Genomic DNA, 20078 nt, shown 5'->3' with positions numbered 1-20078 from the left:
GAGATGGTTGGATGACATCACCAACTCAAAGGACATGAGTTTGAGCAAACTCTGTAAGACTGTGAAAGACAGGGAAGCCTGGCATGCCGTAGTTCATGGTGCCACAGTGTCAGACACAACTTAGTGACTGCACAACAACAAAGAAACATATAGCCTGGAACTATGAAGGAGGTGATGGCAACCGTGAGAGAAGGAACAGGAGGAACTGAGTGGGTGGGTGTGGGACACTGCAGCAGATTGGGCCCCGTCCTCCCATTCTCAGTGTGGTTAAAGGAACATACAGTCTCCCAATTCTTTCCTTGGAATCTGGCTGTCACTTCTCTTTCCCCAGCTCCCCACCCACTACCTGGAAGTTTCTTTTATGATACAAGTAAGTCCTTCATTTTTGTTTTCTTTCAGTCTTTCTGAGTAAAACAGTTGAATACTCTTTAATTTAAAAATGTATCCAGCTATAGTCTTTAAATCATGGCTCAAGGACTTTTTGCTCATAAGGGCACCAGGCAAGTGCTCCGTGTTTTCTGTGAAAGGAGAATGTGCATTTATTGTGCTCCCAGGAAGGTAGGCCTTCCCCTTCTGATTGGTACACCCTAAGGGAGGGGGCAGGGTGAAATTTGTCCATGAAGGATGACTCTATTGATTCTCCACGGGGCATAGCCTTAACTGTAAAATGAACCTCCAGGTATGAGAAGCTTGGTACAAAACCTGCTCGGAATCACTGCACATCTTTCACAATTAGTGCTCCCTTGAGAACCTGCTAAGTAACCAAGCATGTCTGGTCCTTGATGATTCTCTTTTTAGGGAAGCTAAGTTTTAACTCATAAGTATGACTGGAATTTGGTTGTAAACATGCCCCCAAAGTTATGAAGTGATGCTGCAGACACAAGGAGAAGTCACATGTTAGCCAGGCTCATCCTTTCCATCTGGGGTAGAGCCAGACTGATGGACCACAGTGAACTGCTGCAGGGCTTACATGAGAAAGCTTGAGAGAAGAAGGGTGAAGTTGAAAAGAGATTTATTTTTATACAGTAGACAAAGGAAAGGAGGTCAAGATTGCTGCCAAGCTTTGGGAACAATGTCTCCTACCCTTCCGTGACCACCTCAGCTGTGTGCCCTGCCTTTCAGGAACAGTCAGGACCTGACAAATACACCGCCTGTGGCAGGGGTAGTACTGTGCCCTGGAATAAGACCCAGATCACAGCTCAGCGTCTCAGATCTCACTTTCATCAGATGCATTTTCAGGCTATATGGGAAAATGAACGACACAGTAGAGAAATAACTTATGGCTTCTCACATCCCTGTGGCTCGAACAGTAAAGAATCTGCCTGCAATGTAGGAGACCCGGCTTAGATCCCTGGGTCAGGAAGATCCCCTGGAGAAGGGAATGGCAACCCACTCCAGTATCATTGCCTGGAGAATTCCATGGACAGCAGAGCATTGTGGGCTACAGTCCATGGGGTCACAAAGAGTTGGACACAACTGACAGACTAACACAAACACACATATAATATATAGTTATAGTTATATACAATGATGTTTTATATATATACATATAGTTCTATTTTGTGTTGTTGACTTTTGTACTTCTAGAAATTAAAGCATATTGTATATATTGTTCTGCAATTAGCTTTTTTAAAATTAACTTTTTCCTTAACCTAGAAAGTGTTTTGTTAGTAATTATTGATTCAAGTCAATATTTTAAGTGCAAATTATTCATTGCTTAAATTTGTGAAAAATACATGCAGTTACTTAAGTAATTAAAAGTAAATATATTAACATATATTAAGAACAAAAGACACTTTATAAAACCATCCTAGAATCAATTTTCTTGGCACAGTAATGACTACAATGCATCATCTGAACAACTGATCCCTGTCCATTCAAATCAGCCACTAATACTTCTTCCTCTTCTACTCCACGATCTATGCAACACATTTTGACACTTATACTAAAGTTTGAAAATTGCATATCTTTGCTCCCTAATGAAACAAGTACGTACTTGAAAGCAAGAATCTTGTCTCATAGATAAATACAAAGATACATAGATACACTGATATATACACAGATACATAAACAGTAATTGATAGAGATTTTTATTCGCTGCCTTCCATTGTCCAGTTGTTTAGCACATAATAAATATTTGAGAAATATTAGTTGAATTTAACTCTAAATCTCCTTTTTAAGCTAAAAATGTGACTTGTAAATGTTTAAAAGGATAGAGGCTAGAGACATACAGGAACACAAACATCTTCTCTAAATGGTACATCCTTTGTTTCGTGGATCTCAGGACTAGGAAGGAGGAGGGAGACGCTCACTTTCACAGGCAGGTTTTTTGATCTGTAACTGACCAACACTGTTCTCTTTATTTGCTGTGGCCTGTGTCACTTTAAAAACTGTCTCAAAATAGTGTATTACTGAGTCTCTAGAGTGAAGGAAGGATAAGTATGACAAAGTAAACTTTGAGGTGGCCTCACTGTGCATGGGCTTTCCAGGTGCTGCAGGGTAAAGAATTCGCCTGCCAATGCAGGAGACACAAGAGACGCAGGTTCGATCCCTGGGTTGGGAAAATCCCCTGGAAGAGGACATGGCAACCCACTCCAGTATTCTTGCCTGGAGAATTCCACGGACAGAGGAGCCTGGCAGGCTACCGTTCGTGGGACTGCAAAAAGTTGTACCCAACTGAGCGACTGTGCTCACACTCAAAGAAAACTTTTGAGGTATATGGATAAAGTTAGAGATACAAAGAAATTTGTTATAGTGTTATAGTAAAGCAAAATTTGGAAACTAAACATCAAAAATAAAAATATTTAAAGAAATTAAGTTCTACTCCCACATCAGAAAATGCTCCAAAGTCATGTTTCCAAGGCCTAATTCAATACAGTAAGTTAAATCTATATTTTTAAGTCTCCTCCATCATCAATTCCTATAGATATGAAGAGCTGCAATTAAGAACTGGGAAACCTTATGCTATCCTTGGAAATCAAGCAGAGGTGTTATCTAAAAGCCAGACATTTTAAGTAATTAGCAGCAAGATCCAGTACAAAGGAGACTAGATTGAGCAAAGAAATTGGACAATAAATTTACACCTGAGAAGTCACAGACAATTCCAGACAAAACCTGGAGTTTGTCTTCCCTTTTCCCCTCCAGGAATAAAAAGACAGAAATTTTTTTTTCAATTTACAAGAGAGAAAACAAATTTCTCAATTTACAATTTACTTTCTCACCTTACAAGAGAGGCATCAATTTCTTTTGTTCAGTTCTGATTTAAACTCTTTTTTAAAAAATTTAAAGATGACCATTAGGGTTTTCTGAATGGCTAGCCGTGGAAGTATTTAGAGACACTAAGAGCCAAAAGCAAAATGTTCTCACAATGTTCCTTGACCTACACATGAAAGGCAACTGAACTGAACATTCAAGGCTCAGTTCCTGAGCCTTGTTCCACAGTCTTATGTACTGTGTGTGGCCGAAACAGAAGACAGAAGTGTCTCCTCCAATCTGTTACCTCTAGTCTCCCAAATTCTCACAAACCTGCATTCACCAAGAGGATGAGTGGGTGATGGATGTAATGTCAGTGAACCTTTTGGTCCATGGTGTCTGGCTAGCTAAAGATGCTTATTCCTGGAAAGCCACAAGATTATGTTCTCAAAACATCCTCAGAACATTACAGATGTTCCACTGCATGCCAAGGCTCAGCCTTACAGAGAATTGCCAAGTTGCGTTCATTAGCAGTCCATGTCTTCTAAAGGTCACCATCATCTTATTTCTTAATGATCTACATGGGCATAAAAGGTCTATTATTATTCCCATCACTGCTTTGTCGTGCTTAATAAGACACAGTATATAATATCACTAACTAAAATTTTCTCTCATTAAAAGTTGTCCCTTTTCTTCGGTACCGTTTTTCTAGATTCCGTATATATGTGTTAGAATACGATATTTATCTTTCTCTTTCTGACTCATTTCACTCTGTATAATAGGTTCTAGGTTAATTCACCTCATCAGAACTGACTCAAATGTGTTACTTTTTATGGGTGAGTAATATTCCATTGTGTATATATACCACAACTTCTTTATCCATTCATCTGTCAATGGATATCTAGGTTGCTTCCATGTTCTAGCTGTTGTAAATAATGCTGCAATGAACAATGGGATACATATGTCTCTTTAAATTTTGGTTTCCTCAGGGTATTTACCTAGGAGTGGGATTTCTGGGTCATATGGTGGTTTTATTCCTAGTGTTTTGGCAACCCACTCCAGTGGTCTTGCCTGGAGAATCCCAGGGATGGGGGAGCCTGGTGGGCTGCCGTCTATGGGGTCGCACAGAGTCGGACACGACTGAAGCGACTTAGCATACCGTCTTCCATAGTGGCTGTATTACTTTACATTCCCACCAACAATGCAAGAGTGTTCCCTTTTCTCCATACACTTTCCAGCATTTGTTGTTTGTAGTATTTATTGTTTGATGAAGGCCATTCTGACCGGTGTAAGGTGATACCTCATTGTAGTTTTGATTTGCATTTCTCTAATAATGAGCGATGTTGAGCATCTTTTCATGTGTTTGTTAGCCATCTGTATGTCTTCTTTGGAGAAATATCTGTTTAGGTCTTTTTCCCACTTTTTGATTGGGTTGTTTGTTTTTCTGGTAGAGAAACAGACATAGAGAATAGACTTATGGACATGGGGAGCGGGGAGAAGAGGGTGAGATGTATAAAAAGAGTAACATGGAAATTTACATTACCATATGTAAGATAGCCAATGGGAATTTGCTGTATGGCTCAGGAAACTCAAACAGGGGCTCTGTATCAACCTAGAGGGGTGGGATGGGGAGGGAGTGAGTTTCAAAAGGCAGGGGATATATGTATACCTATGGCTGATTCATGTTGAGGTTGGACAGAAAACAGCAAAATTCTGTAAAGCAATTATCCGTCAAAAAAATTAATAAACTTAAAAAAATACAAAAAATGTGTCACTTTTCCTTTCCTGTAATAGTAAATCAGTAAAAAAAAAAAATACTAAATTTTATTATTATGGGAAAATTCATTAGTAGTAATAAAAATATACTTTGAGCAATTCAATGAAAATAGAGGTAAAGGGAAGAATGGACATGGTTTGTTTAAATTGATATGATATGAATGTTGAAATCTTGTCATCAAAGAGTATGGGAAATTTATAATACTCAAACAGTAGACTCTCAATTTTGTTTAAATCAGAAGAAAATGTTCATGTGTATTTTCATGTAAGTTTGTTTGTATACATGTGTTTATGTATATATTATGTATATATGTGTATATATATATAATGTAAATATATGTGTATATTTACACACACATAGACAAAAGATATTTCCAATATTCATAATCTCTAGATATTGAAATTACCTATAATTAATTTTCTTTAATCTGTTTAAAATTTCCTATAATCAGCACCTTTTAATAAATACAAAGTAATATGTTAAATTAAAAACCTTAACATAGTCAACAAAAAATGAAGAGACAAATTTGTTTTACTTGTAATAGATTAGAATTACAAATTCAAAAGCAGAGAAAATAGAACCTAAAGGCAAGTCAATGTTCAATACAAAATGAAGACAATTTCAGTATTTACTGTAACCAATTTCATTTGCTAAGTAAAGCTTTTACTACATAATTATTCAATTCTCAACTCAAGTAAATATTTTTTATAAACAAGAATACCTCATAAGGTTAAATCAGTCAACCAGTCAATATTATACAACACAGGTAGTTTTTTGGTTTTCTGGGTTTGTTTTGTTTTGTTTTTAGTACATAACGAAAAGTGTCCTGAACTTAAAATCAGAGACTGAAATTCAAGAATGTGTCTGACATTTCCCAGCTGTATGATTTTGGGCTGTCCCTTCACATCTCAGAAACTCCCAGAGTCTACATACTATACAGCATTGCAATGCATCTCACGTCACAGGATTCCTATGATGAAATGATAGAATTTGGCACTTTGTGTAAGACTGTGTAAAGACAACTGCAATTCATTTAATGAGGTGGAATCTGTTTCTGGCACAGTCATCTGTAATTGCTAATGGCAAATCACAGTTGTTGTTTAAAAAAAAATAACCCTTTAAATTTAACGAGGGAATTGAAAACGTCTCTCAACCTATCATCCAACATGCCAAATAACTGATAGAATCATGGCACAAAGTGTGAGATAAACATGATTCGCTTGTACTGTTTACGTATGGCCAAGTGCAAGAAATGAGTTCCATGAACAAGGTTGTGGTGCATATCATAACCAATACAGGTTAAGTCATGAAAAATTGCTTGCCTTTAAATGACTAATATTTTGAAAGTTAAGAGATTAACCAAAAGAAAATCTACCACTAAGACACAGACAAGTAAGACAGATGCAAGAAGAGCCTTACAGTCTCTATCCAGCCAAGGTTATGTAGCTCAAAATGTAATTGGTGGCAGTTCATTTTTATGAGACAAGATTTTTAAAACAGTCTTTGATTGCAAATAGGATGATTGCAATGCAGCACACCCGAATATAGTCATAATAGTAGATGAAATCTGACAAGTTGAAATACTTGGACAAATAACACAGAAACATTCAACTATTTTGGCACTGGGTATGATTATGATGATAAAATTATGTATCAAAATAATTTTAAAGAGTAAGCACATATTTGTCAATAATCTGTATATGTGTATGGAGACACACATGTCTAAAAACATTGAAAAGAATAACTACATATGACACTAGAATAAAACAATGAAGGCAAATACTTAATCAAAATATGCATAATGCATCAGAATGTATTCATGTAACAATGTTACATAATATAAAAATAAAGATGAAAGCAGAAGAAAATATATGCGGACAATGGCAGTTGTGCCAATTACTGGAATTTCTGCTTATAATTATTATACTTTTTATTATACCAAGTTATATGGGATCCTATCATATTTTAATGACAGTTGGAGGACTCCTTGCCAAACCTGATCCTTTCAATTTAAAAATTGCTATCCTAATAATTAAGTATTAAAATGTATATAACACCAAAATATATTTTCTTATTTTTAACTTTAATAGCTCCCTCAAAACTATATAACAAAATAATATTACCATTATCACCCTCACACTAGGAATTTAGATGAGATATTTTTAATTGAGTCTTGATTTTGTTGAGTTTTTGTATCAATTAGGATATATTTACTCCCAATCACAACCAAGATGGATATTAGAGTAAAAAAATAAAATAAAATAACAAACTCTAATGGAAAGAAACAGATCCAAATCATGTAAGAATTTATTCAAGGAATAAATGGCATTTCAAACTCTTGCAGAGAGATGGAATTCATTAATATAATAATCTGCTCAATGCACAAGCTCTAACTGAGGTCTGTGATATCTATTTAGAAGAATGCCTGCCATGTACTCAACAATCAATAAACATTTTGTTGAGTAATTCAGTGAAAAGAAATTTTAAAAATATTTATTAATTTTCACCCACATAGATATTTAAGATGTTATAAGGGAAAAAAAGAAAAATATTTTTAAATGGCAATTATCTCAATTCAGTTTTGTGTAAGCCATACTAAGCAAAACAAAACAGAACAAAAAACAAGGAGAAAGAAGACATCGTGGGAAATATGGACAGACTCACAAACATAACAATAAAAACTCTGTTGTTGTTGCTCAGTCCCTAGGTCATGGCTGACTGTTTGTGACCACATGGACAGCCGCATGCCAAGCCTCCTTGTCCTTCATTATCTCCTGGGTTTGCTCAGATTGACGTCCATGGAGTCGGTGATGCTATCTACCTACCTCATCACATCTCCTCAGTCACCCTATTCTTTTGCCTTCAATCTTTCCCAGCATCAGGGTCTTTTCCTAAGTCGATTATTTGCATCACATGGCCAAAGTACTGCGGCTTCAGCTTCAGCATCAGTCATTCCAGTGAATACTCAGGGCTGTTTTCCTCTAGGATTGGCTGTGTTGATTTCCTTGCAGTCCAAGGGACTCTCAAGAGTCTTCTCCAACACCACAATTTGAAAGCATCAATTCTTTGGCACTCAGCCTTCTTTATGATCCAATTCTCACATCTGTACATGACTACTGGAAAAGCTATAGCTTTGACTATCTGGATCTTTTTTGATAAAGTGATGTCTCTGCATTTTAATATGCTGTCTAGGTTTGTCTTAGCTTTCCTTCTAAGGAGCAAGTATCTTTTAATTCCATGGTTTCAGTCACCATCTACAGTGATTTTAGAGCCCAAGAAAATCAAATCTGTCACTGCTTCCACTTTTTCCCCATCTAGTTGCCATGACATGATGGAACCAAATACCATGATCTTATTTTTCTGAATGTTGATTTTAAGCCAACTTTTTCACCCTCCTCTTTCACTGTCATCAAGATGCTCTTTAGTTCCTGTTCACTTTCTGCTGTTAGAGTAATATTAGCTGTGTATCTGAGATTGTTGATATTTCTCCCAGCAGTCTTGACTCCAGCTTGTGATTTATTCAACCCAGCATTTCACATGATGTACTCTGCATGTAAGTTAAATAGACAGGGTGACAATATACAGCCTTATCATACTCCTTTCCCAATTTTAAACCAGTCAGTTGTTCCATGTAAGGTTCTAACTGTTGCTTCTTGACCCACATACATGTTTCTCAGGTAAGGTGATCTGGTATTCCTGTCTCTGGAAGAATTTTCCAGTTTGTTGTGATCCACACAGTCAAAGGTTTTAGCATAGTCAGTGAAGCAGAAGTAGATATTTTTCCGGAATTCCCTTGCTTTCTCTAGGATCCAACAAATGCTGGCAATTTGACCTCTGTTCCTTTGCCTTTTCTAAGCTCAGCTTGTACATAATTTCTAGGTTCATGTAGAAGCAGCTTGAAGCCTAGCTTGGAGGATTTTGAGCGTAACCTTACTAGTATGCTAAGTGAGCACAGCACTAGAGTAATTTGTACATACTTTGGTACTGCTCTTCTCTGGGGTTGGAATGAAAACTGACCTTACCAGTCTTGTGGCGACTGCTGAGTTTTCCAAACTTGATGACATATTGAGTACAGCACTTTAACAGCATCATCTTTTAAGATTTGAAATAGTTCAGCTGGAATTCAATCACCTACACTAGCCATAGAAAAAACTCTATTTGAAAGAATAAATACAAATAAAGAAAAATGGTAATATGGGGAAATGTATGCCATACAGATCACAAAAGGTGATTAGAATTTGACAAATCAGAAGGAAATGTAATTCTAAGAAAAACTGGCCAAGAATAGCATAGTTAAATTACAAAATACAAATAAATGATCAATAATCCTGAAAAATACTCAAGCTTACTAGTAATGAAGTGAATGCAAATGAATAGTGTGATGAAATGCCATTTTAAACTAAAGAATCTCAACAATTAAACTAAAAGCTAATAACCAGATGGAACCTTTCTGAGAGGCAACCAGAGAGTATAGATGAAAAGATGTGAAAGCACATTATATGTTTATCTAATATTCCATATTTATCTCAAATCAGTTGTCAAATATGCACATTAACACTAATAGACAAGAAAGCTTTCTATGATATTTACAATAGAAAAAACTGAGACTGTATGCCTACAGCGATATTATTAATTCCTCCCATGCTCCATTTTCTCCTTTTTCACTTTGTAAAACAGCACCACTCTCCTCCCCAGGTTTTATCAGACCGTACTGTTATAAGAAAGTCTAAAGGGCAGGGACATGGAGCTCGTGAAGTAACTCCAGGCACCCAGAAGAGGAGGACAGCCCTGGACATGGTAGAGCAGCAGCACAGGAGAAGTCTGAGTTTCCAGGGGCTCCCAGAGCAAAGCGCCCACCACAGGGAGAACACCTGCCTCTCTCTCAGCTGTCAGTGCTCAGACTGAATGGCCAAAGCTCAGGTCTCTGTCACATCTGCTTAGCCTCTACCCTGGTTAATTCAATACCTAACAATAGAGAATTGCCTACGTGTATCGTACCATACTGTTCATTTGGTGCAGCACTGTTCAGCTACTGAAAATCTGTCTTGAAAAAACAATGTAAGAAATAGGGAAATGTTCATGACATGGAGATTATTTACCAATCTGGAAAAAGCATATGAGTAAATAATAGATGTAATAAACATATCAGAATCATAATTTAGAGATAGAAAAACAGATGGGTTTAAAAAGAACAAGAGTATAATGGTTCTAACTAGATAATGGAAATACAGATAATTTGTTTTTCTACTTTTCTATGATCACTTTGTATTCTTTAGATAGAATGTAATAAACTGGGGGAAATGTTACCAGAAGAGCATAAAATATGATAGAGGAATGCCATTGCCACAGTTAAATGAAGAAGTGTCCTACCTGAGTATTTAAAGCTCTCCCTGACCCAGAGGAGTGGGACACCTACATTAAACTGTGTATACAGGGAGTTTGTATGTGTGTGTGTGCGTGTGCTCACTCAGTTGTGTCTGACTCTTTGCAACCCATGGGAGTGTAGTCCTCCAGGCTCCTCTGTCCATGGGATTTCCCAGGCAACAATACTGGAGTGAGTTGCCATGCCCTCCCCCAGGGGATCTTCCCAACCCAAGGATCAAGCCCTGTCTCCTGTGTCTCCTGCATTGCAGGTGAATTCTTTATCCACCGTGCCATGAGGGAAGCCCCACAGGGAGCTTAATACATGATTATTAAATTGGACTAAAGCAAACACATTTTCCGTGAAACCATTTAGTAGTATTTTAATCAACTAATTTAAGAGCATGTTAAAGTTTAGCACGAATTTTAAAAATTGCTACTATTGACAACATATTCAACAATATTTCAGCAAAAGCTAAGGGAATATTAAGTGTTTTTTTCACAGTTAATAATTCAAGTAAGTAACTCAAGTAATAATTCAAATAAAAGTCACATTTAATAATTCAAGTAAATGTATTTATCGTTTTGTGTGGCTTACAAGCTGATGTGATATTCAACAGAAAAGATGCTGTTAGTCATTCAGCTTGTTTGGGCAGAAGATTGAACTTATTGGTCATGGAAACCTGAACAGCAAACACAAATGTAAAATGAGAATTCACAAAATTTTGTAGGTAATACAGAACCACAAAGTTTAAAACATGGGACAATCAGCTTTTCATGCTGATTTCTTTACTGCTATGTAATACCTTCCTATTGAGTTTTGTTTTTTTTTTTTTTTAATGTAGGCAAAGGATAGAAAATAGTAGGCATTTTCAGAATTTATGTTTCCATCAAAACTTCCCAACCCACTTGAGCATAAACACTGTAAAATATACTTTTTAATTGTTAACCAATGTCAAGTCCAAGGAAACTTTGAAGTTTTCTCCACGGCTTCCATTAAACTTTTATTAATAAATGTCTTTATTTTTTCAGTGATTTTAGGATGATCACAGAGACTGGAATGAATAAATTTATGCTGTCCTGAACTCATGACCAAAGGTCAGGGTGACCTCAGCCTTTATCCATGGACCTGTCAGCTCAGTTCTTAAGGAGTCAATCCAAAAAAAATGTATGAGTTGAGCATTTCTAAGTAGAAAGAGATCCAATTAAAGCTCACTCTAAACTTAGCAGGGAGGCTTTTGAGATTTAACCCATCCATCTCAACGTCCACATTTTCATAACAACAAATGCCCTGAGATGACAGTTTATCTGCTGGTAGATATAAGGGGACTGTCACAGAAAAGGATTCTTCTGGAGCATTCTTCTACTCCCTGCATCCCGTGTGTGTGTGCATCCTCAGTCACTTCAGTCGTGTCTGAGTCTTTGCAACCCCATGGAATGTAGCCCACCAGGCTCCTCTGCTCATGGGATTTCCCAGGCAAGAATACTGGAATGGGGTACCATTTCCTACTCCAGGGGATCTTCCCAACCCAGGGATCCAACCTGCATCTCTTGCATTGGCAGGTGGATTCTTTACCACAAGCACCACCTGAGAAGTGCCTCCTTCATCCCATATTTTCGATAAATGAAGACTGTCTTCCCTTGTCCAACAACTCTATATCCTCCACTAAACTCCATGGAAAAATAGAACTATTTCAATCTTGTTCACTGTTTTGTCCCCAGCAAATAGTACGATGCCTGAAAAATGGCATTCAACTGTCAAATTACTGAAATGCATGCATGGATGAATGAATGAACAACTAATGTGAGAGACAGGTCTATCATTTTATCACCTGCTCACGGGCCCAGGATCCAATGTTTCTTCCAGGAATGAGGAGTGGTTATGTTATAGCCATCTCTCACTGAACCTCACTCCTCACTGAAAACCAGTTATTACCTCTGCAGTAAACTCCCAAACTCCTCCTCTGCATCACATGCCCCAGTCTTGCTTAGGACTTTTTGAATGATAAGGAAAAAAAAAATGCAAGAGTACTTCTTGCTAATTCCTTGAAGGGGCATCAACCTGGACTGTAAAAAGGGTTTATTTTCTTGGCTATGTTGCAGCTCTATCTGCTAAAATCTGTGCACATTTAGTGTAGATGAAATATTTCAGTATATTATGCATATAAGAATATGCAGTAATATAGTCATATTATTTTCTGAATGTTAGGGTTATCATCATATAATCAACCTGCTGAGGTAAATTAAGACAGTCATTTAAGACAATAAAATGAGAGTAAAGTCGGAAGGTGGGTGGAGAACAGTTGCAGATTTGAACCGTGACTGTTACCATCACTTTTCACATCCACCAGCTGGGTTCCCTGAAGTCAGGAAATCTAGTAGAACAAGGAAGATGCACTGGGGCTCAAATATCAAGAGTTGCCTTTGGCTCCATCACAGGACTGAGATCATAAATCTGAACTGCTCATCCAATTTCCCCATTATGAAATTTACAGACTATTTCTTCTTTATATTCCAAACACTTTGCCACCCGACTGTGGTCCCCATCTGGCTATAGCTTTCTCCGTATCAGTCCTGATTTTCTGGTTGATGATTCTACTATGGAAACTCTTTTTGAACAAAATGTTACAGGAAACAGTCTCAGCTGATGAAGAAGTCAGTTCTAAAATATCCTGTTTTAATCTGTCAACCTTAAAAATCTAGAAAACCAGAAACTTAATTTTGAGTCTCTGAGAAGAATCAAGATAATTACATTCTTAAAATAACAACAGAGATGTTATACAAAATTCAGCTTAATTTTTTTAAGAGGTGGGAAGGAGGCAGAACAATGTTTATATTTAATGTTTAGTGTTTTCATGGTTTATTGTCATTCTAATTTCTGCAGTTTCTATCATTCCTAAAAATGGCTACCACTGAAGTGATGTGAACGTTTGCTAACAGTGCTAAGCCAAGTATGCATATTTTAAAAATCCTTTTAAAATATTTAAGTATTTCATAACATCTTACCAAAACCCAAATGAACTTTTTGGCTAATGCAGTATTTTTACAAGAGACCCCAAAGAAAAAGATCTTATTACATTCTATGAGATAATTAAAACTTCAAATATATTGGAACCTTATTGGTTGCAAAAACTCTAAAAAAAAAAAAAAACCAAGGCAATACCTCCCCACGAAAAGAGAAGTAGAAAATTGAGGCAATTACTAAGATCTTTCAGGATAAGAGAAGCATCTTAACCTTTTACATTCACTCACTGAAGAAAATGCTTGCTTTCTTATGAAAGATAAAAATAATTGTTGAAAGCCCCTATTTCTTGCTTCCTGTGGGAAGGGGCAGATAAGAACAGGGGCTCTCTCTCTCATGCTTCCATGTCACTGAAGCCCTTATGAAGCTCTAGGTTAAGATGTCCCAGGAAGGCAAGAGCAGGAGACCTTGCCAGGTGCCTGGGGCAGCGGCTGTGGGAGATGCAGGTACTAGATGCAGTGCTTTACACTCGGGAACCCCTGTGTCCACCTGCTAAAGGTCCTTAACCTCCTACTGGGTAGTGACAAGCATCCAGCACAGGACCCAGAGATAGCAGGGGCTTGGAACACAGGAGCTATTGGTCTCAATTAATTTGGGATGAACTCTGAACAGTTCTTGTCCTATATATGCATAACTACGTGCATTGGTCCTAAAGGGCAAATACATCAGTTTCAGGACCAACTAAGCCTGTATCATAAAAACAGGGCTGGTTGAAGCCCTCTGTCAGCACTCCTACATAAAGAAACCTCATTCCCTTGTATTTACAGCTGAATCAATGTAGCCACACCCAACACAAAATACGGTTTTGTGTATTTTGAAACAACTGAATTTTTATTGTCGAAAGTGTGAATTTAAGTGTGAATTTAGGTCTGATTTGATTCCTCAGCAACCATCAATATCTTCTTATGATATGAGTTATCTAATTTATCATTGCTTTCTAAATGTGATACAGTCTAGCCTAATAAATTTAATGATTTCTGCAGTTGAGGACCATCCCTGAGAAAGAAATCATTGACTACTTGTCCAAGACTTTAAATTCCAGCTCTAGCACTTTCAAGCTGGGTGACCTGCATCAATGGCCCCTTTGAGCCTATTCTATGAAATAACATCACTGTTTCCACATCCTTCATCCATGTGTTGTGATGCTTACATGAGAAAGTATATGCGTAGGTACTTGGTAATGTGTAAAAACATTAATACTTGGAGAAACAAATGGAACAAAAGCAGAAGTAGCAGCCTCAAAACCACATCCAGACTCTTTTTCCCCCATTTTTCCATATCCTAGGTAGTAAGTATGAACACAGAACATCCTGGGTGAGGGCAAGCGGTGTAATAAGACCCCATATCTACTTAGAAAAGGAGCCGATCCAGTGGCTTTCAGCCCAGCTTGGGAAGTGTGGCACAGAGAGGTCTACACAACGTTTGGTGACAACATTCCTTTCTTAGCAGAGATACAAGCCTCAGGAAACAGGGGCCTCTTATGATGAGAACCCACCCTCCAGCAGCCATTCACACAGAGCAAGGGTGGGCCCCACAAGTGGCCTGCTCTGACTCCCTGGAATCTTCTGTGGCTTTCATCAGAGTTTATGACAGTGAAACGAGGCCAGACATCTTTCCAGGGCCAAAATGGTTTGGAAACAAAAATATGCTGTACTGCAAACCCACCTAAGCCGAGGCAGCTGAATAAGCACCCAGCACACAGCACAGGAAACTGGGCTGCCCTGTAAATAAAATTAACGTAATGCAACTCTGTCGCCATCCCATGTCTGAGCTAAAACATGACTTCTGCCAAGTCCTGCATCCAATCAGATAATTGTGTCTCTGAATAAGCATGAGACTTTTGGCTAGAGACTTTCCAATGGAAATCTGGAGCACCCACGCAGCAAAATTACTATTTATTTATTTTTTACAATCCATCTCCCTAAAGAATTATAGCATAGAAAGAACTTCTCTATTCTCTGATTTTAGGAGCCAATTAATGACACCAAATTCTATTTTAACTGAGAAAGGGATATAAGAGTGAATATATAAGAAACAGGAAGAGAGGGAGGGAGAGATAAAGAGAAAGAGAAGGAGAGAGAGAGGTTTTCACTAAAGTATTTTTCCTATGGTCTCCAAGCTAATAAACAACTAAGGACTTATGGAGAAGGAAATGGCAATCACTCCGGTATTCTTGCCTGGGAAATCCCATGGACAGACGAGCCTGGTGGGCTATAGTCCATGAGGTCACAAAGAGTCAGACACAATTCAGTGACTAAACAACAATAACAAACATACCAGTTATGAAAAAAGATATTTTATATCTTTTTATTTTATATATTATATATATATTATATCAACAACATATTTTTACTTAAGGTTTTTTTTTAAAGTATAAAAAAATTAAAATTACTCATTCTGGATTTGCTCTGTTCTGTTCTCCTCCCCCTAAGAAAATTCACTCTGCTGGTGAAGAAAGCCTTGCAATTATTGGGAGAATAAAGTTGAGTTGACCCTTAAACAAAAAGAAAAGAACTAATGACTTAGATATATCTCTGACCCCTTTGTAATAGGGTACCCAATTAAAGAGACTCTCAAAGGATTTATCCATGAGGAAAGCAAATTCAGTCATATAAACAAGAAAAGGGAAGAAAATTGCTACAGATATGTCACAGCCTTATCTCAATAGCTTGGCTGTGTATTCAGATACTTGGCTGAATTAATATACCCCACTAAGTAACCTTGCTGTCTCCTGTCGCCTGCTCAGTGAACAAGAGAAAGGCAATCAACAGCAGGTGATGATATTGTATGTAGTCCTTGTTGCTGAAATCAATGACTAATCTTGCATGGCTGGAACGAATGAAAATGTAGGGAGTCTGCTCTGACTGAATAATGCCTTTTATAATATTTGCATTGGAAACCTTTAAATAACACACTCAGCCATGGTCATCAATGCTCCATAGAAATACAACAGATTAGCTAGTTGACCCCTACAGCGTGATCAATTTATCCCTGCTCCATGTATATCCTTCTGAATGTGTGCTTGCATGACTTTGTGTTTCAGCAGGCTGAAAATCTTCTCTTCCCTGGGTTACTCTCCACGGCAACTAGGTCATGACTCTACCCATTGTAGACTCCATCTAGTGGTCCCAGTTGATTGACTGTTGTAGGTGAACCTTGGAGACATTTTTAGGGAAGATGATGGTTGGGAACATTGCATAGTTTAAAATGACCTGACTGCAAAAATCTCACAAACTACACTTTAAGCAGGCCTAAATGTTTAGAACTAAATTTTGTAAATAGGCTGGGTATAAGAAATAATTAGACAAAAAACCAAAGCCTGTTTATTTTTTTTCATGCATATCAAAAAGGGGGGGGGGGGGTGGTCAGTTTAAAGCAAATTTCAGAAGTGTTTGCTCCTGAGTGGCTGAAGTGGGTGAGTGGAATGAAACTGCAGATTCTTGTGTATGCAAAATAAATCTTGCTATACTATGGTGATAACATGGTCAAAACCAGCTCTCAGTCACCATAAAAAATAGCTTACAATCTCTAAATAGTAGTCTCCCCATCCATAAGGCAGGAGTGTTACTTATTAAAATTTTTGTAAGGATTAAACAAGATAAAGCACATAAAGTGACCATAAGTGTGTCCAGCAAAGGATGAAATATACAACAAACATGGCAATAACTACAGCATTAATGTAGAGGATAAATGTGCCTAACAATGTTGTCTATGTGCCCAGGCTATGAAAGTTTGCACTAACAATCCGTGTGCCGCTTAGAATTACAATTCAATTCAAATTCAGAACTCTTGTTCCAGTTATTTAAAAGCATACTGAAAGGTAATGATTTAAAGTTTTTATTTATTGCTAGAGCTAACTCTGAGGGGAGTTAAAAGAAAGACTGGAATATGCGAAGAGTGACAGCACTGTATACAAGCAGAAAGTAACAACCAAGAGTAGAGATAGAACCTGACTCACGTATATGCCATGGTTACTGTCAACCTCAGCTAAGACCTATCAAAGAACAGCAAGTCAAACACAGTGTGTCTTCTCCCAATGGAGTCTGTCCACTATCTTTAGTGAGGCACCTTGTAATATAAGGGTGATTTTAAGATATTAAGTTAGCCTCTGGAGTTAAAAAGTAAACAGAATTATAAGCTCAGACCACCTCAGAGTTAGAAGTCTTTAGATTACCATTTAACTTTCACTCCAAATAAAAATCCCCACCTGGAAAGCTGTCAGTTACACGTCTGAGCACTAACAACCATGGGAGCTCAAGGCCTCCTAAGGCTTTCTCCCCTAGTTTCACACAGCTCTAATAATTAATAAGTTCTTTGTGATGAACTGCATTCCACACTCTTATTATGATTTCTACCATCTACTAGAATAATGCAAAATTATTCTTTGCTCTATATAAAAGCCCTTTATAAATAAAAATTGTTATCAGAGCATCCCTAACTCTTTCTCTCTTAACCCAAATAACCAGAGTACCATCAGAGAAGTTTTGGTTTTTGTTTTAATTTCAGGGAAAGTCTCTGATCACTCTCCTTTTGGCTCATCACTGAAGCAACAACTAGATATTAATACCATTCTCTGATGTGAACTGGGAAGCCCAGCATGCAGGAAAGGATCATCCCTTGGACTTCATGTTAACCTGTCACTGATGCCATCCAAAGAGTAATCAGAATTCTTAACAGCTACATCCTTCTGTTCCCTTACAGGAGAATTGATTTGCATAAAAATCTGTTCATGTATATGTTGACAGCAGCCCAGATAGGTCGCCTCACCTCTGTTCTTCCTTATTTTCTAACCCCAACAATTGTATCTGAATTTAATCATGATAAGTGGAGTTGTCTTGGTTTGGGCTGTTTGTTCCAACCTGCCTAAATCATCTTGAACTCCACATTTGCTATGCTACGTGATCCTCCGTTTTCAGTCATTTGCACACCTTTTCAATCCACATTTGCCTTTACGAAAGGGTCAGGGACTAGCGTAGGGCATGGAGGCTGGGCATCCCTTGGCCACCCTCAGAGAAATGCCTCATGACCACATTCTTTATTGACAGTGTAGCAATTTGTCAACAGGAAATCAGTGAAAACTGTTAAATATCTTGCTGAAATTAATGAAGATCTTGATTTTTTTTTAATCACCTGATCTATCAAAAAAGAAATCAATAGTAATTTTTATGCATGGCCTAAGACCTAAATATAAGGCATGATACCATAAAACTCCTAGAAGAGCACATAAGCAAAACATTCTCTGACATAAATTGTACCAATGTTTTCTTGGTTCAGTCTCCCAAGGAAACAGAAATAAAAGCAAAAATAAACAAATAAGATTTAATCAACTTATTTGTTCTTCAATCAACTTATTTAATCAACTTATAAGTTTTCAGACAGCAAAGGAAACCATAAATAAAGCAAAAGGACAGCCTACAGAATGGGAGAAAATATTTGCAAACAATGTAACCAACCAGGGCTTAATTTCCAAAATATACAGTCGACACACATCATTAACAACAACATCAAAACAACCCAATCAAAAAACTGTCAGCAGACCTAAACATTTCTCCAAAGAAGATAAACAGATGGACAATGTGTACGTGAAAAGATGTTCACTGTCACTCATTATTAGAGAAATGAGACTCCCCTGGTAGCTCAGCTGGTAACGAATCTGCCTGCAGCACAGGAGACCCCAGTTCAATTCTGGGGGTGGAAAGATCCACTACAGAAGAGACAGGCTACCCACTCCAGTATTCTTGGGCTTCCCCAGTGCCTCAGCTGGTAAAAAATCTGTCAGCAACGAGGGAGACCTGAGTTCAGTCCCTGGGTTGGGAAGATCCCCCGGAGAAGGGAACGGCTACCCACTCCAGTATTCTGGCCTAGAGAATTCCATGGACTGTATAGTCCATGTCCATGGGGTCACAAAGAGTTGGACACAACTGAGTAACTTTCATTCAGTTCAGTTCACTTCATTAGAGAAATGCAAATCAAAACTACAATGAGGTATCACCTCACACAGGTCAGAACAGCCATCATCAAAAAGTCCTTGATTATTGCTCATGAAAAAATATCTTAGGAAAACTCATAATATTTATAGCACCATTTGTGACATTTTCACCTTTGTGTTTTATCCATCCCTCTTTGCTCTAGCATATTAGAGGATGTGCTTTTCCTTATCCTTAATTTAATACATGTAATTTTTCATGTATAGATAGACAAGCAGAGAGAGAGTGTCATCACTGTTTGCTAACCAGACAAGATATTAAATAAAAACTGTATAATGATTTTAAAACCTGTATCAGCAGCATCTCTACATAGCACATTAATATCTTTGCTCATTTAGATAATTCACAAATCATCTGGCCAGAAATGCATTTTGGAACTTCTTCTCTACCCCTTGAGCCATATATAATTTTACATTATTTGTCAATAGAAGCACATTCTTCTGGATTCCAAGATCCAAGGAAGATAGATCATGTCTGTTACATGTCACATCTAGTAGCCTTACCTAACACACCACTGGGCTCATAGTACATACTCAAAATCTACTATTTGACTGGAATATGACTCTAAATAAAACATAAATATCTACTTTAATTCCATGACACTATTCACCTGATTATGCTCAAGTCATTAGATTCTGGTAGAGCCATGAAAAGAGCTAAGAGTTCTAGAGAGAAAGAATACAGTTTCTTCCCTCAAAAAAAAGGGAAACAAGCAAACTAAAAATTGAGATAGATGCTG

This window comes from Bison bison, unplaced genomic scaffold (assembly GCF_000754665.1).
Source record: "Bison bison bison isolate TAMUID 2011002044 unplaced genomic scaffold, Bison_UMD1.0 scf7180017864171, whole genome shotgun sequence".
Classification (NCBI taxonomy): Eukaryota; Metazoa; Chordata; class Mammalia; order Artiodactyla; family Bovidae; genus Bison; species Bison bison.
Note: the sequence above shows the minus strand (reverse complement) of the source record.